Source organism: Piliocolobus tephrosceles, chromosome 14 (genome assembly GCF_002776525.5).
Source record: "Piliocolobus tephrosceles isolate RC106 chromosome 14, ASM277652v3, whole genome shotgun sequence".
In the NCBI taxonomy this organism is placed as follows: Eukaryota; Metazoa; Chordata; class Mammalia; order Primates; family Cercopithecidae; genus Piliocolobus; species Piliocolobus tephrosceles.
Window position 1 is genome coordinate 45,474,925 of NC_045447.1, and position 17,236 is coordinate 45,492,160.

General features: G+C 41.5%; 1 pseudogene; it reads left to right on the forward strand.

Annotated features, from left to right (window-relative positions):
- The first annotated feature begins 13,409 nt into the window (after positions 1 to 13,409).
- Positions 13,410 to 14,154, forward strand: LOC111535144 (annotated as a pseudogene).
- The last annotated feature ends 3,082 nt before the right edge of the window (positions 14,155 to 17,236 follow it).

Consider the following 17,236-nt stretch of genomic DNA (forward strand, 5'->3'; position numbering starts at 1 on the left):
CACCACCTCTCTTCCCATTCTCTTTTCTTTTTTTTTTTTTTTTCCAGATGAAGACTTGCTCTGTCCCCCCAGGCTGGAGCGCAGTGGCACAATCTTGGCTCACTGCAACCTCTGCCTCGAGTTCAAGCAATTCTCCTGCCTCAACCTTCCAAATAGCTGGGACTACAGGTATGTGCCACCATGCCTGGCTAATTTTTGTATTTTTAGTTGAGATGAGGTTTCACCATGTTGGCCAGGCTGGTCTCGAACTCCTGACCTAAGGTGATCTGCCTGCCTCAGCCTCCCAAAGTGCTGGGGTGCTGGGATTACAGGCATGAGCCCCTGCGCCTGGCTCCATTCTCTCTTGAACCCACCACATCAATTAGACTTTCATTCCTACCATTCCACTGAGAATGGTCTTGTAAAGGTCCCCATTGGCCTTCAAGTTATGAAATCCAGCGTTCAGTTCTCAATCCACATCTTAAATGTCCTCCAGGTAACATTAACATAGTTGATCATTCCCTCTTACCTTAGTAAACAATCTTCACTTGCTTTGGGGACACCACATTCCTCTAGTTTTCTGCCTGTGTCATGACCTGTTTTTCTTATATTTCTCATCTCTAAATGTTGACTCAGGGCTCAGTCCTTTCCTTTATCTATATTCACATCCTTTCAGGGGTCGGCAAACTATTGCTACAAAGGGTCAGAGAGTAAATTGCTTCTGTAGAAGGCCAGATAATATTTTTGGTTTTGTGAGCCATATGGTTTCTGTTGCAACTACTCTAGAAGCTGTAGACAGTATATAAATGTTGAATTGATCTTTGACATGACTACTACATTATTCAGCACCCATTATGTGCCTTACATTGCTAAATAAATGATAATTTGTCAACCTGGTACTTCACCATAGCTACCCGAGCATTACTGGAGCTCCAAGGAAGGAAAAGTTCCCTTCCTGTGTAAGGGAAGGGCAGAATCCTATTTTGAAAGGTCTGTATACTTCTCCAGCCCTTGTGCCCAATTTTGTTTGAGAGTCAGGGATTTTGAAAAGCTTAAGGCTCAGGAGGTCCTGTTTTTTTTCCAATTAATGTCAGAATTCAGCCTTTGCTGAGAGTAGGAGGGGTGGGCTGGGGGTACACAGGAGGCATGTTCAGCAGCTGGGAGGAACGAGGGACAGCTCTCAGCAGGGTCAGAGAAAGAGGGAGGTTACTTTATTTATTGCGATGGGGTGATTAAACTCCCAAAATGAATTTTGAGAGACAGCTGCACACAGAATAGAGATAGTGATTAGAACTAATTACTGTTGTTGTAGATGTTTTGCATTTGTACGGCACTCTGTATTTACAAAGAATTTTGTAATTACTTATTAACTCTCCCTCACCATAGCCTTGTGACATGAGCAATGTTACTACATGTGGGAAAGAATCTGAGTGGCTGTGGCCACACACTGAAATTGTGGAATCAAAATCCTCATTGCAACTCTGTTACTCCCAGTGTGATTTTGATAATCTATATAATAAGAACTTGGATGTTGTCTTACTCTGTAATTTTATTATGAAGAATAACTCGTGAAGATGGTTCAGTGCTTTGCTAAATTAAAAAATATATATTAGGCCCTGGAAGGGCCTAATAACAATAATAATCTCAGGCTGAGGCGAGTGGATCACTTGAGGTCAGGAATTTGAGACCAGCATGGCTAACACAGTGAAACCCCGTCTCTACTAAAATTACAAAAATTAGCCAGCTGTGGTGGCACCTGCCTGTGATCCCAGCTACTTATGAGGCTGAGACAGGAGAATCGCTTGAACCTGGGAGGCAGAGGTTGCAGTGAGCCAAGATCATGCCACTGCACTCCAGCCTGGGTGACAGAGCAAGACTCTGTCTCAAAAAAAAAAAAAAAAAAACATTAATAAACTCTCTAACTTCAGTTTCCTCCAGGCTTTTTGTTTGTTTGTTTTGAGACAGCATCTCGCTCTGTTGCCCAGGCTGGAGTGCAGTGGTGCGATCTCAGCGCAAGCTCAGCCTCCCAGGTTGATGCCATTCTCCTGCCTCAGCCTCCCGATTAGCTAGGACTGCAGGCACCTGCCACCAGGCCCGGCTAATTTTTTTGTATTTTTAGTAGAGATGGGGTTTCACTGTGTTAGCCAGGATGATCTCGATCTCCTGACCTCATGATCTGCCCGCCTCAGCCTCCCAAAGTGCTGGGATTACAGGTGCAAGCCACTGTGCCCAGCCTCCTCCAGGTTTTTTGAAATAAAATTAATAATAGAGTGAGTCTATATCATAGAATTTTTATGTGGCCAGTGCTTAGCATAGTGCCAGCTTATTTACTTAATAAATGCTTAATAAATATTAGCCATTATTAATATCATAAGAAAATCTGTAATATATTTATTCTCATTGCCTCTACTTGATTGCTTTAGTGTTTCTGACTTTGAATAAAGATGCATACACGTTTATTCACTTGTTCAGCAATATTTATCGGTGACTACTACTTATCAGGCATTGTTCTTGGAGCTAAGGAAATAGTGGTGAACATAAAAGGAGTTTGTTAGCAGGGCATGGTGGCATGCATGTAGTAAATACTCAGGAGGCTGAGGCAGGAGGATCCCTTGAGCCGAGGAGTTTGAGGCCAGCCTGGGCAACATATCAAGACCCTGCCTCTTTAAAAAAACAAGAAAATGAGTTCCTGCTCTCATGAAGCTTATATTGTGGGGAGGGGACTCATGTTATCATGGTGGAGGGGCTTACATTCTAGTGGGAGTTAGGTTGTGATAGAGAAGAGAGAAGCAGTGATTCAGTGATTGCAGTATATTTAGAAAATATGTGGAGAAAATTTTTCTGAATTTTTATATAAAATAGTATTTTTATAGTGATAGGTAAAATATATTTATAAACTATTAATTTTATATAAAATTACCTAAGTATATACTTATATGTTTTTTATTTAAGAATATACTTATTAATTGTAAAATATTTAAGGAAAAGACTGTTATACAGGTAGTAACACTAAACTGAAATTTGGAAAAATAGAAAAATTATCCATAATTTCATTACTAATTTTATTCATTTAAAATTGCCTTGGCACATTTTTAATATAGTTTATTCAGCACACATTTACTGAGGATCTATTTTGTGCCAGGTACCTAGTACATGGGATATTCAACAGTGGTTAGGTGAGGCTAGTGAGAGCATAGGTAAAAGTAACTAAGAGGTAATTATGACATCCTTTCCCCTGGTATCCCATACAGTAGGATCCTAGAGAAAGACAGCTACTGTGAGTCTGCCCATTTGCCCTCTGCAGAACCTCTGGGCTAGAAGACATCAAAGTTCAACTCCCTTTTCCGTGCTTGAATCTCTTACCACATCCCTGGAGCTCTTGCTGTTTCAGCATGAGAAAAAAATGGGCTCAGTTTCCTAACATTTGGGCATGGGTTGGGGTTGCAAACAGCATTCTGAACCCCCTTAGCCCAGGGGAATATTGGCTATGTTGAAAAAAGCAGGTACAGATGATAGACAGAAGCAGGATTAAGCCCCTAGGAGATGCCAGGTGCCTGAAGACCAGAGAGAAGTTTCTGGAGATAGAGATGAGCCCTAGGTTCTCACTGTTGTGTTCTCACCCTCCCGTGATTTCATGGGAAAGTAGTCACTCCTTACCCCACACCATAAGGACTTACACTTCTCTTTCTTTCAGGCTTATGGGTTGAGATGGAAGCCCAAGTCCCTTCAATATAACCCTGAAACAAGTTAATTTCACATTCTATAGACTCAGGATTTAGCCTCTTGCCCTCTTTTCCCGCTTCCACCAGTATCTTCCCAGGCTGACTTCTTGACTAGTGTGTTAGTCCATTCTCACATTGCCATAAAGAAATACCTGAGGCTGGGTAGTTTATAAAGAAAAGAGGTTTAATTGGCTCACAGTTCTGCAGGCTGTACAGGAAGCATGGTGGCTTCTGTTTCTCGTGAGGCCTCAGGGAGCTTTGTCATGGTGGAAGGCAAAGCAGAAGCAGGCACTTGCGCAGGAGGCCCAGGACAGAAAGGGGAGGGGCCACACACTTCTCAATTTTTTTTTTTTTTTTTTTTTGAGACGGAGTCTTGCTCTGCCGCCCGGGCTGGAGTGCAGTGGCGGGATCTCAGCTCACTGCAAGCTCCGCCTCCCGGGTTTCCGCCATTCTCCTGCCTCAGCCTCCGGAGTAGCTGGGACTACAGGCGCCCGCCACCTCGCCCGGCTAGTTTTTTTGTATTTTTAGTAGAGACGGGTTTTCACAGTGTTAGCCAGGATGGTCTCCATCTCCTGACCTCGTGATCCGCCCGTCTCGGCCTCCCAAAGTGCTGGGATTACAGGCTTGAGCCACTGCGCCCGGCCCACTTCTCAATTTTTTATTTATTTTTTATTTTTATTGTATTTCAATAGTTTTTGGAGTACAGGTGGTTTTTGGTTACATGGATGAGTTCTTTAGTGATGATTTCTGAAATTTTGATGCATCCATCACCTGAGCAGTGTACACTGTACCTAATATGTAGTCTTTTATCCCTCAACCCCCTCCGACCCTTCCCCCTGAGTCCTCAAGTTCATTATACCTTTTTTTTTTTTTTTTTTGAGACGGAGTCTCACTCTGTTCCCCAGGCTGGAGTGCAGTAGTGCCACCTTGGCTCACTGCAAGCTCCGCCTCCCGGGTTCACCCCATTCTCCTGCCTCAGCCTCCTGATTAGCTGGGACTACAGGCGCCAGCCATCACGCCAGGCTAATTTTTTGTATTTTTAGTAGAGACGGGGTTTCACCATGTTAGCCAGGATGGTTTGGATTTGCTGACCTTGTGATCCGCCCAAGGCCTCCCAAAGAGCTGGGATTACATGCGTGAGCCACCGTGCCAGGCCTCATTATACCATTCTTATGGTGCCACACACTTTTAAACAACCACATCTCATGAAAACTCACTCATCATCAGGAGAACAGCATCGAAGGGATGGTGCTAACCCATTCATGAGAACTTCGCCCCATGATCCAATCATCTCCCACCAGGCCCCACTTCCAACTGGGGATTACAATTCGACATGAGATTTGGGCAGGGACACAAATCCAGACCATATCACCTACATATGTTTCAAATTGGGATGCAGTTTCCCAATTTAATCCTCCCCCTTCAGACACTGAAACAAGTTTATGAACAATATTTAGCTTTTTAACATTAGAATTGGAGTTATAATATTGAAAGATGTTGAAAAGGTAATCTGGGCTAGTTCCTCTCCACATCCCTGACCCTATCTGAGAAGTTTGTTAGCTTCTTTGTTATTCTAAAACATCAGTTCCCTAATTGCAAGATTCCATAAGATAAGAATAGTCATACCATTACTAGAAGTCTTCATAAATACCAGGAGTAAATGTCCCTGATCTTTGTGAAATTGCATTTAGGGCTCCTTTGCTTCCTTCCAGCCCCTTTCCTGATATATCTCTTGATTCTGCTCTGGAGGTGAGCACTGGCCACAAAGTCCTGCACTGTCTTTATTTATCACACTAGGCCCATAGGATTCTGGGTGCCTCCTTCAGTGAAGAGGCTTCTGCACTCTACCCTTGTGTCAGAAATCCCATAAAGGTAAGGAACAAGAGATGGTAAACCATTTCAGACACACCCAAATGGGATGTCTTATCTCAGTTTCCTTCTTTTTTACCAAAGGAAGAGTCAACCAGGTTATCCCCTGACACAAGAGACCCGAAGCATGAGTCTCGGCAGCACTTAAGTACACTGAGAAACCTGCACAAACCAGTGGCCCCTCCCAGACACAGAAATTAAACTTCAGGCTTGGATTTTAGTGAGATAATCAATAATTTTTCTTCTCTATTTTACGTGGAAATGCTAATTTCACTTGCAAAAGAGAAGCCCCAAAATAGTATTCTTTATGATTATAACAGCAGAAATGTAGGAGTATAAAAGTTGTAATGTTATAGACAAATTAAGCTTGAAATGCAAATATAATAGCAGAGTGGGCTGGGTATCCAGATCTCAGCTGAAATTCTCTGAAAGGGTTACAATGTATAGCTTCTTCAGGGGACTAAAGGGCCCCAGTGTTAGGGAGAAAGAGAGGGGAAAAAAGAAGATGAAGAGTCAGGGGAGGCCGTTTTAGGTTTGTGATCTCTCTTCAGCTCTTCTCAGGAGGCTGTTCACGAATCTGAATATTTGCAGCAGTGAATTCTCCCACCACAGTATGCCTGCTTGAGAGCTAATAGCTGTCACATGGGGGGCTTTTAGGGGGGAGGGACAATACAGATTGCTGCTTATGGTGACTGTCACAGCTTAATGATATTTGATTACCTGAAAATCTGATTACTTTAATCCTCTGCTCAAAATTCTTCAACAGATCCCAGTACTAATAGAATAAATCACTCATCATTCATTGGTTTGCTCATCTCATCCCTTCGTTTTTTTTCCCCACAAATATTTATTGAGTAATAGACCCTGTGCTAGGTGCTGGCGATACAGCAGTAAAGAAAACAGAAAAGGGAGTCCCACCCTTGTGGAGTTTGTTCTTCTAGTTGAGACAGACCATAAGCAAATAATTTAAATGGAGATAACAGTTTGATAATAGATTGATGTGGATTTTTTTTCACAGACACCCTAATCCAAATCATTAAAAAAATCCAATCATATTCCCCTGCCGCCATTCCATCAAAATGGTCCCCACCTAAAAAAAGGAGCATATGATAAAGGGGAAACTCCCTCCAGAGGAGGTGAAATAAAAATAAGCACTTTTCATTGAGAGTGGGAGTATGGAGGTGGGATGATGCAATAGAAATATTCAGATAGGGAGAAGAGTGACCTGAGATCCTTTGATCTTGGTGGCAGGGTACAAGCCTCAGAGAAGCTCTATGTTTGACATGGAGATGGGGGAGGGAAGAGTGGGTGATAGCACAGCATCTGTGAAGGCAAGTGTCTAGGGAGCACTGCTGAAATCATGCTGGGTTCTGAATGGTCTATATCTAGAAGCGATTCAAAAGTTCCTGTGTAGCCCCAGGGTACCGAGAGGACTGCAAGAGACTGCAAGACCAAGGGACTCCCGGGCTACTGAGATGAGAGCAGTAATGGAGTTTGGTGCTTCCAGAGTTCTGGTGGTAGTGTTTGTCCATCTCAAGTGGATTCTAGGACAGAAGTTAATGGACAGGGATGGATTAGAGATAAGTTGGTTGAGACAGCTCAATTGGAGTCCAGCAGAAAATGGCAACACATAGACCAGCTGTACCCAGGGAAGAGTAGTAAACTTTCCCTTATACAGACACTGTGCTCCCACAGGAGAAGGGAGAGGGGAAGACCACTTCTATAAGGGCTGAACTTTGAATTAATGCTTATCAGGAAGCGACTATCACACATGAAAAGATGGAGAGGAATGAAAAATAGACTGGTTTGGTAGGAAAGGTTTAGCTCAGGAGTCTTTTTTGCCAGAAAGCAGAAGCATAAACTTTGTTGACTCATTAGTGGGTTTTTAAAAAATTTTTTAATTTTTGTGGGTATATAGGCGTATATATTTATGGGATTCATGAGATGTTTTGATACAGGCATGCAATGCATAATAATCACATCATGGAGAATGGGGTATCCATCCCTTAAGCATTTATCCTTTGTGTTACAAACAATCCAATAATACTCTTTTAGTTATTTTAAAATGTACAATTATGGCTATAGTCACCCTGTTGTGACATCAAAGGGTAGATTTTTTTTTTTTTTTTTTTTTGAGACAGAGTCTCACTCTTGTTGCCCAGGCTGGAGTGCAATGGCGCGATCTCAGCTCACTGCAACCTTTATCTCCCAGGTTCAAGGGATTCTCCTGCCTCAGCCTCCCAAGTAGCTGGAATTACAGGTGCTCTCCACCATGCCCGGCTAATTTTTGTATTTTTAGTAGAGGCAGGGTTTCACCATGTTGGCCAGGCAGGTCCAAAAAGTAGATCTTATTAATTCTTTCTAGCTATTTTTCTGTATCCATTAACCATCCCCATCTGCCCCCAGCTTCCAACTCATTAATGTTTTAAAACATAAGTTTCATGAAGTCACACCTCTGCTTAAAATCCTTCAATAGTAAGTGATGTCAGCAAGATGGCTGGCGAGAGACGCCTGGTATTCATCTATCCCACAAGAAAGGCCCAACACAACGAATAAATAGATTAAGGTTTGACTGCAGCATGGAAGGGAGAGTAGTGGAGTGTGGTGGGGGAGTGGAGATGCACCTGTGGTGATTAGAAATCCAGGAGGGCAGCGAGGAGGCACTGGGCCTCTATAGCCCTGTCTCCCCCGCCTGGTTTGGATGTGCCCAGAGTCAAGAGAGACTTCTTATTCCCGGGAAAAGGTAAGCACAAGATCTCCACCAGCCACCACTGCCACTGCAAAAACCTACAGTCCTTATTACAGAAGAATCCTACAGTCTTCCCAAGCCCTGAGCCCAGTTTGAAGAGCTGCTGGGAATTCAGGCAGCTACACTGCTCCAGATCAGGAGAGCAAGGTGCGCGCTCCCCATTCCCCCCATCCCACTCCCTGTGGGCCAAGCTGCTGCAGCATAGTGCCATCTTGAGGAAAGAGCAAACTCTGAAGCACACCCTGTTCTGGGGGCCCGTAGCCACTGCATATCTCCAGCACTGGGGTGCTCCATCTTCATTAGGCCAAGCCCACACCACACGCTTGGCTGAATGCCATCCGTCAGCTGCACAGAGCCTGGGCCTAGGATCAGCTGTGACTCTGGTCCTGCACAGCAAGAAAACAAACCCCTGCTTACTGCACTTCCAGCCAGAGGAACAGTCTGCCAGTCCTGCCCAGGGCCAACTTGCCTTGAGCTGGCCAAACTGCTCTGCACCCTCCCACAAGAGAGAGACGCCCCTGAGCCTCCTAGTAGCTAATATGCCCCCAGGCCAGTGCAGTGGCTATGCTCCCAGGCTCAGGACCTGAGAAACAACCCCACAGCACCCTTGCCTCTGCAGACATGCCCCTGGCCTGCCTAATGGCCCTGCATTTCCCATAAAGACCTGGGAAATACTCCTGCAGGCTGCCCCTGGTAGGCATGACCCCAAGCCAGTCAAACAGCCAAGAGCCCATATCCAGGACTTGAGAAACAGCTCTGTGGGCCATCACTAGTGAACATGCCCTGGGCTGGCTAAGAAGCCATGTGCCTGCATACCAGGCCTAAGAAACAACCCTGTGGGCCATCTCCAGCAGAAGTATCGCCAGGTCAACTGAGCAGCCATGAAGCTGTCATGAGCATAAGCAACAACCCTGTGCTTGCCCCCAGAAGACCTGTCTCCTACACCAACAAAGCAGGTGTGCATCCATGTCTCAGGCACCAAAAACAGCCCCACAGGCCACCTCTTGTGGGCATACCTGCAGGCCAACCAAACAGCCCTGTGCTTATATCTCAGACCTACAAAACAGCCCAGTGGGACACCCATTACAGAAACACCCCCAGGCCAGTCAAGCAGTTGTGCAGCTGTGTCCTGGCCTGAGAAAATGTCCCATGGATCTCCCCATCAGGTGCATCCCTAGGCCACCCAAGCAGCTATGCGCCCATATACCAGGCCTAAGAGACAGCCCTGCTGGCCTCCTGGTGGACACCCCACCAGGTCAGCTGAGCAGCCTTATACCCATGTCCTAGGCCTTTGAGAAACAGCTCTGTGAGCCACTCCTGGCAGGCATGTCCCCAGGGTGGCCAAACAACTCATACTCCTGGAGAGAGTAATAGCCCCATGGCTCCAACCCCAGTGGTCCCAACCCCAGTGAGCCAGATCCCAAGTTGTTGGTCAATTCACCATATGCACACACATGCCTCTGACCTGAGAAACAGGCCAGTGAACCCAGCCCTGGCAAAGTTGCACCAACATTGCCACAAATTATTTCAGACTAGGCCACTGAGAAATGGCCAAATGCCACTAGTGTGGATAACGGCTGAAGAAACTACATGGAGGTTACATTACACTACTATATCCTCCTAAAACCAAGGCTAGTATACCCCTCTGAACCAACACCCCAGGTTCCATTCATATAAATAAGTCTTTTCCTATTAAACCTACTCCATAAAATTGGAAGAGGTGATTTTTCCACCAAAGCCATATAAATCAACATAGGAACACATAATCACAACAAAGCAAGAAAACATGTCACCTCTAAAGGAAAAAGATAATTCTCTAGTAACTGGCTCCAATCTTGAGGAAGCAGATGAAATTCCAGAAAAAAGCATTCAAAATAACAACTTTAAGGAAATGTATTCAGATACAAGAAAAATACAGATAGACAATTCAATGAAATCAGGAAAACAATTGATAATTTGAACAAGAACTTCAACAAAGAGATAGATATCATAAAAAGGAACCAAACAGAAATCCTAGAGCTAAAAAAGTCAATGAATGAAATTAAAAATACAATCGGCAGCTTCAATAATAGACTAGACCAAGCAGAAAAAAGAAGAAAGCCTACTAAATTTTTGGTACACCATAAAGCAAACAATTATTTGTATTATGGGTGTTCCTGAAGTAGAAGAGAAGGGGAAAGATGAGGAAAATATATTTAATGAAACAATAGCAGAAAACTTCCCATGTCTTGGGAGAGAAATGGACATTTAAGTCCAGAAAGCTCAACAAATTGCAAGTAGATTCAACCCAAACAGGTCCTCTCTGAGGAACATTAGAGTTAAATTGTAAAAAGCCAAAGACAAAGAAATAATTCTAAGAACAGCAATAAAAAAATGTCAAGTCACATATAAGGGGCCCCACTAACAGTGGATTTCTCAGCAGAAGCCTCACAAGCCAGGAGAGAATGGAATGATATACTCAAAATACTGAAATAAAAAAATCCTGCTAGTCAAGAATATTATAGCCAGCAAAGCTATTATTCAGAAATGAGGGAGAAATAAAATCTTTCATAAACAAGCAAAAATGAAAGGAATTCATTACCACTAGGCCTTACAAGACATGCTTAAGGGAGTCCTACATCTGGAATTGAAAAGATGATTACTATTATCATGAAAACATATGAAACTATAAAACTCACAGGTAGAGCCAATATACAAAGAAGAAAGAGAAAGGAATCAAAGCTTAGCACTACAGAAAACCACCCAACTGCAAAAATAAACAATAAGAGAGGTGGTAAGGAAAAAAAAATATACAAAACAACCAGAAAACAAATAACAAAATGGCAGGAGTGAGTCCTTACTTATCAATAACAACATTGAATGTAAATGGACTAAACTCTCCAATCAAAAGATATGGAGTGGCTGAATGGATAAAAAAACCAAGCCCAACTATCTGCTGCCTACAAAAAACACACTTCACCTATAAAGCCACAAATAGACTGAAAATAAAGGAATGGAAAAAGATAATCCATGCAAATGGAAATCAAAAAAGAGCAGAAGTAGCTATACTAATATCACATAAAATACATTTCAAGACAAAAACCATAAAAAGAAACACAAAAGGTCATATTATATATTGAAAAAGGGGTCAATTCAGCAAGAATATGTAACAAGTATAAATGTATATGAAGCCAACACTGGAGTACCCAGATATATAAAGTAAATATTATTAGAACCAGAGAGATAGACCCTAATACAATAATAGCTGGAGACTTCAACACCCCACTTTCAGACTTGGACAGGTTATCTAGACGAAGATCAACAAATAAACAAAAGGACCTAATTGAAATTTACAGAACATTTCATCCAGTGGCTGCAGAATACACATTCTTCTCCTCAGCACATGGAACATTCTCCAGGAAGCCCATATATTAGGCCACAAAAGAAGTCTTAAAAATTTCAGGAAAACTGAAATAATATCAAGTATCTTCTATGACCAAAATGGAATAAAACTAGAAATCAATAACAAGAGGAATTTTAAAAACTATACAAGTGGCTGGGCGTGGTGGCTCACGCCTGTAATCCCAGCACTTTGGGAGGCCGAGGCAGGTGGATCACGAGGTCAGGAGATCGAGACCATCCTGGCTAACATGGTGAAACCCTGTCTCTACTAAAAATACAAAAACAAAATTAGCCGGGCGTGGTGGCAGGCGCCTGTAGTCCCAGCTACTTGGGAGGCTGAGGCAGGAGAATGGCATGAACCTGGGAGGTGGAGCTTGCAGTGAGCCGAGATCACGCCACTGCACTCCAGCCTGGGTGACAGAGCGAGAATCCGCATCAAAACAACAACAACAACAACAAAAAACACAACTATACGAGCACATGGAAATTAAACAATATGTTCTTGAATGACCAGTGGGTCAATGGAGAGATTATGAATGAAACTGCAAATTTTCTTAAAACAAACCATAATGGAAACACAACATATTAAAATCTATGGGATAAAGTAAAAGCAGTACTAAGAGGAAAATTTATAGCAATAAGTGCTTACATCAAAAAAGTAAAAAAAAAAGTCAAATAAACAACCTAATGATGCATCTAAATAACTAGAAAAGAGCAAACCAAACTCAAAATTAGTAGAAGAAAAAAGTGATAAAGATCAGAGCAGAAATAAATGAAATAAAAATGAAAACAACACAAAAAAATTAATGAAATGAAAAATTGTTTTGTTTTTTTGTTGTTAAAAAAAGATAAACAAAATGGATGAACCTTTAGCTAGACTAGGAAAAAAAGAAGGAAGACCTAAATAAAATCAGAGATAAAAAAAGAGATTACAACTGATAATGTAGAAATTCTGGGGATCATTACAGACTACTATTAGCAACTCTATGCCAATAAATTGAAAAACCTAGAAGAAGCAGATAAATTCCCAGACACACACAATCTACCTAGATTATATCATGAAGAAACCCAAAACCTGAGTAGACCAATAACAAGTAATGAGATCAAAGCCATAATAAAAGTCTTCCAGCAAAGAAAAGCCCAGGACCCAGTGACTTACTGCTGAATTTTACCAAACATTTAAAGAAGGACCAACCAATCCTGCTCAGACTATTCCAAAAAATAGAGAAGGGAATACTTCCAAACTCATGCTACAAAGCCAGTATTACCCTGATACCAAAACCAGATAAAGATACATCAGAAAAAGAAAACTACAGGCCAATATCTCTGATAAACATTGATGCAAAAAATCCTCAACAAAATACTAGCACAGTAAATTCAACAACAGTTAAAAAGATCATGACCAAGTGGGATTCGTCCTAGGGATGCAAGGATGTTTCAACATATGCAAATTAATTAATGTGATACATCATATCAGCAGAATGAAGGAAAAAATCATATGATCATTTCAATTGATGCTGAAAAAGCATTTGATAAAATTCAACATCCCTTCATGATTAAAAACAACAACAACAACAAAAATAAACAAAAAAAATTTTTAAAAACTGGGTGTAGGCAGGCTGTGGAGCCCAGGCCCAGCCTGGCAGCCCCCGCCCAGGTAGACTGGGGTGAGCTCACGCCAGTGCGAGGTGAGCCCACTGCGGGAACATCCAGTCATGGATAAAAATGAGCTGGTTCAGAAGGCCAAACTGGCCGAGCAGGCTGAGTGATATGATGACAAGGCAACCTGCATGAAGTCTGTAACTGAGCAAGGAGCTTAATTATCCAACGAGGGGAGGAATCTTTTCTCAGTTGCTTATAAAAATGTTGTAGGAAACTGTAGGTCATCTTGGAGGGTCATCTCAAGTATTGAACAAAGGACGAAAAGTGCTGAGAAAAAAGCAGCAGATGGCTCAAGAATACAGAGAGAAGATTGAGACGGAGCTAAGAGATAGCTGCAATGATGTACTGCCTCTTTTGGAAAAGTTCTTGATCCCCAGTGCTTCACAAGCAGAGAGCAAATTCTTCTATTTGAAAATGAAATGCGATCACTACTGTTACTTGGCTGAGTTTGCCGCTGGTGATGACAAGAAAGGGATTGTGGCTCAGTCACAACAAGCATACCAAGAAGCTTTTGAAATCAGCAAAAAGGAAATGCAACCAACACATCCTATCAGACTGAGTCTGGCCATTAACTTCTCTGTGTTCTCTTGTGAGGTTCTGAATTCCCCAGAGAAAGCCTGCTCTCTTGCAAAGACAGCTTTTGATGAAGCCATTGCTGAACTTGATACATTAAGTGAAGAGGCATACAAATACAGCACACTAATAATGCAATTACTGAGAGACAGCTTGACATTCTGGACATCGGATATCCAAGAAGACGAAGCCGAAGCAGGAGAAGGAAAAGAAAATTAACCGGCCTTCCAACTTTTGTCTGCCTCATTCTAAAATTTACACAGTAGACCATTTGTCACCTATGCTGTCCACAAATAGTTTTTTGTTTACAATTTATGACAGGTTTATGTTACTTCTATTTGAATTTCTATATTTCCCAAGTGGTTTTTATGTTTATTATTAGGGGAGTAGAGCCAGTTAACATTTAGGGAGCTATCTGTTTTCATCTTGAGGTGGCCAATATGGGGATGTGGAATTTTTATACAAGTTACTAATGTTTTGCATAGTACTGTTGGTACATTGTGGCTTCACAAGGGCCAGTGTTAAAACTGCTTCCATGTCTAAGCAAAGAAAACTGCCTACATATTGGTTTGTCCTGGTGGGGAATAAAAGGGATCGTTTGGTTCCAGTCACAGGTGTAGTAATTGTGGATACTTTAAGGTTTGGAGCATTTACGAGGCTGCGGCAGAAACAGATATCCCATTGATACCACATGTTAAACCATGTGTATCTGTGGAATACTCAATCTCAATGTGCGTACCTTTGACTACAGCTGCAGAAGTGTTCCTTTAGACAAAATTGTGACCCATTTTACTCTGAATAAGGGCAGAAACGGTTCACATTCCATTATTTGTAAAGTTACCTGCTGTTAGCTTTCATTATTTTTGCTACACTCATTTTATTTGTATTTAAATGTTTTAGGCAACCTAAGAACAAATGTAAAAGTAAAGATGCAGTAAAAATGAATTGCCTGGTATTCATTACGTCATGTATATCAAGCACAGCAGTAAAACAAAAACCCATGTATTTAACTTTTTTTTAGGTTTTTTGCTTTTGTGATTTTTTTTTTTTTTGATAATTGCCTATCATACATGCGCTATAAAAATAGTTAACAGGGAAATATGTTTGTTTAATGTCTTATGAAATTTTCTTTTTTTTTTTTTTTTTGAGACAGAATCTTGCTCAGTCGCCCAGTCTGGAGTGCAGTGGTGCGATCTCGGCTCACTGCAAGCTCCGCCTCCTGGGTTCCCGCCATTCTCCTGCCTCAGCCTCCCAAGTAGCTGGGACTACAGGCGCCCGCTGCCACGCCTGGCTAGTTTTTTGCATTTTTAGTAGAGACGGGGTTTCACCGTGTTAGCCAGGATGGTCTCGATCTCCTGACCTTGTGATCCGCCCGCCTCGGCCTCCCAAAGTGCTGGGATTATAGGCATGAGCCACCGCGCCCGGCCTAATGTCTTATGAAATTTTCATGAACAATCCAAGCATAATTGTTAAGGACACATTTATTAAATTCATGTAAGTGGAATAAAAGTTTTATGAGTGGAAAAAAACAACAACTGGGTATAGATGAGACATACCTCAACAAAATAAAAGGCATATATGACAGACCCACAGCTAGAATCATACTGAACAGGGAAAAACTGAAAGTCTTTCTTCTAAGATCTGGAAGGTGACCAGGATGCTCACTTTCACTACTATTATTCAACACAGTACTGAAATTCCTAGCTAGAGCAATTAGACAACAGAAAGACAGGCACCCAAAGAAAGGAAGAAGTCAAATTTTTCTTGTTTGCAGGTGATATAATCTTATATTTGTAAAAACCTAAAGATTTCACTACAAAACTATTAGAACTGAAAAACAAATTCAGTAAAGTGGCAGAGTACAAATCAACTACAAAAATCAGTAGCATTTCTGTATGCTAACAGCAAACAATCTGAAAAATAAATCAAGGAAGTGATTCCATTTACATTATTACAAATAAAATAAAATATCTAGAAACAAACTTAACCAAAGAAGTGAAAAATCTCTATAATGAAAACTATTCGACATTGCTGCAAGAAATTGAAAAGAACACAAAAAATAGAAAGATATTCCATATTCATGGATTGGAAAAATCAATATTGATAAATAATGTCCATATTTCCTAAAGCAATCTACAGATTCAGTGCAATCCCTATGAAAATACTGAGGATATTCTTCAAAGAAATAGAAAAAAATAATCTTTAATTTTACATGGAGCCACAAAAGACCCAGAATAATTAAAGCCATCTGAGCAAAAAGAACAAAACTGGAGGAATCACAACACTGGAGGAATCACAGAACTATAGTAATAAAAAGAGTATGGTACTGGCATAAAACAACAGATACATAGATCAATGGGACAAAACAGAGAACCCGGAAACAAATGCATACATCTACAGTGAACTCATTTTTGACAAAGGTGCAAACAACATACATTGGAGAAAGAACAGTCTCTTCAATAAACGGTGCTAGGAAAACTGGATTTCCATAGGCAACAGAATGAAATTAGACCCCTGTCTCTCACCATAAAGGAAATAAAATCAAAGTGGATCAAAGACTTAAATCTAAGATCTCAAACTGTGAAGCTACTAAAAGGAAACATTGGGGAAACTCTACAGGACATTGGTCTGGGCAAAGATTTCTTGAGTAATACCCCAAAAACATAGGCAACCAAAGCAAAAAGGGACAAATGGGATCACATCAAGTTAAAAAGCTTCTTCACAGCAAAGTAAACAGTCAACAAAGTGAAGAGACCATCCATTGAATGGGAGAAAATATTCGCAAACTATCAATCTGATGAGGGATTAATAACATGAATATATAAGGAATTCAATTCAACAGGAAAAAAATCTCATAATTTATTTTTTTTTTTTTTTTGAGATGGAGTTTTGCTCTTGTTGCCCAGGCTGGACTGCAGTGGCATGATCTCGGCTCACTGCCACCTCTGCCTCCCAGGTTCAAGTGATTCTCCTGTCTCAGCCTCCTGAGTAGCTGGGATTACAGGCTTGCACCACCATGCTTGTCTATTTTTTTTGTATTTTTGTAGAGAAAGGGTTTCACCATGTTGGCCAGGCTGATCTCGAACTCCTGACCTCAGGTGATCCACCCATCTCAGCCTCCCAAAGTGCTGGGATTATAGGTGTAAGCCACCGCGCCTGGCCTAATAATTCATTTTAAAACGGGCAAAAAACAAAAGCAAAAATTGACAGTGGGATCTAATTAAACTAAAGAGCTTCTGCACAGCAAAAGAAACTACCAACAGAGTGAACAGACAACCTACAGATTAGGAAAAAAATTTTG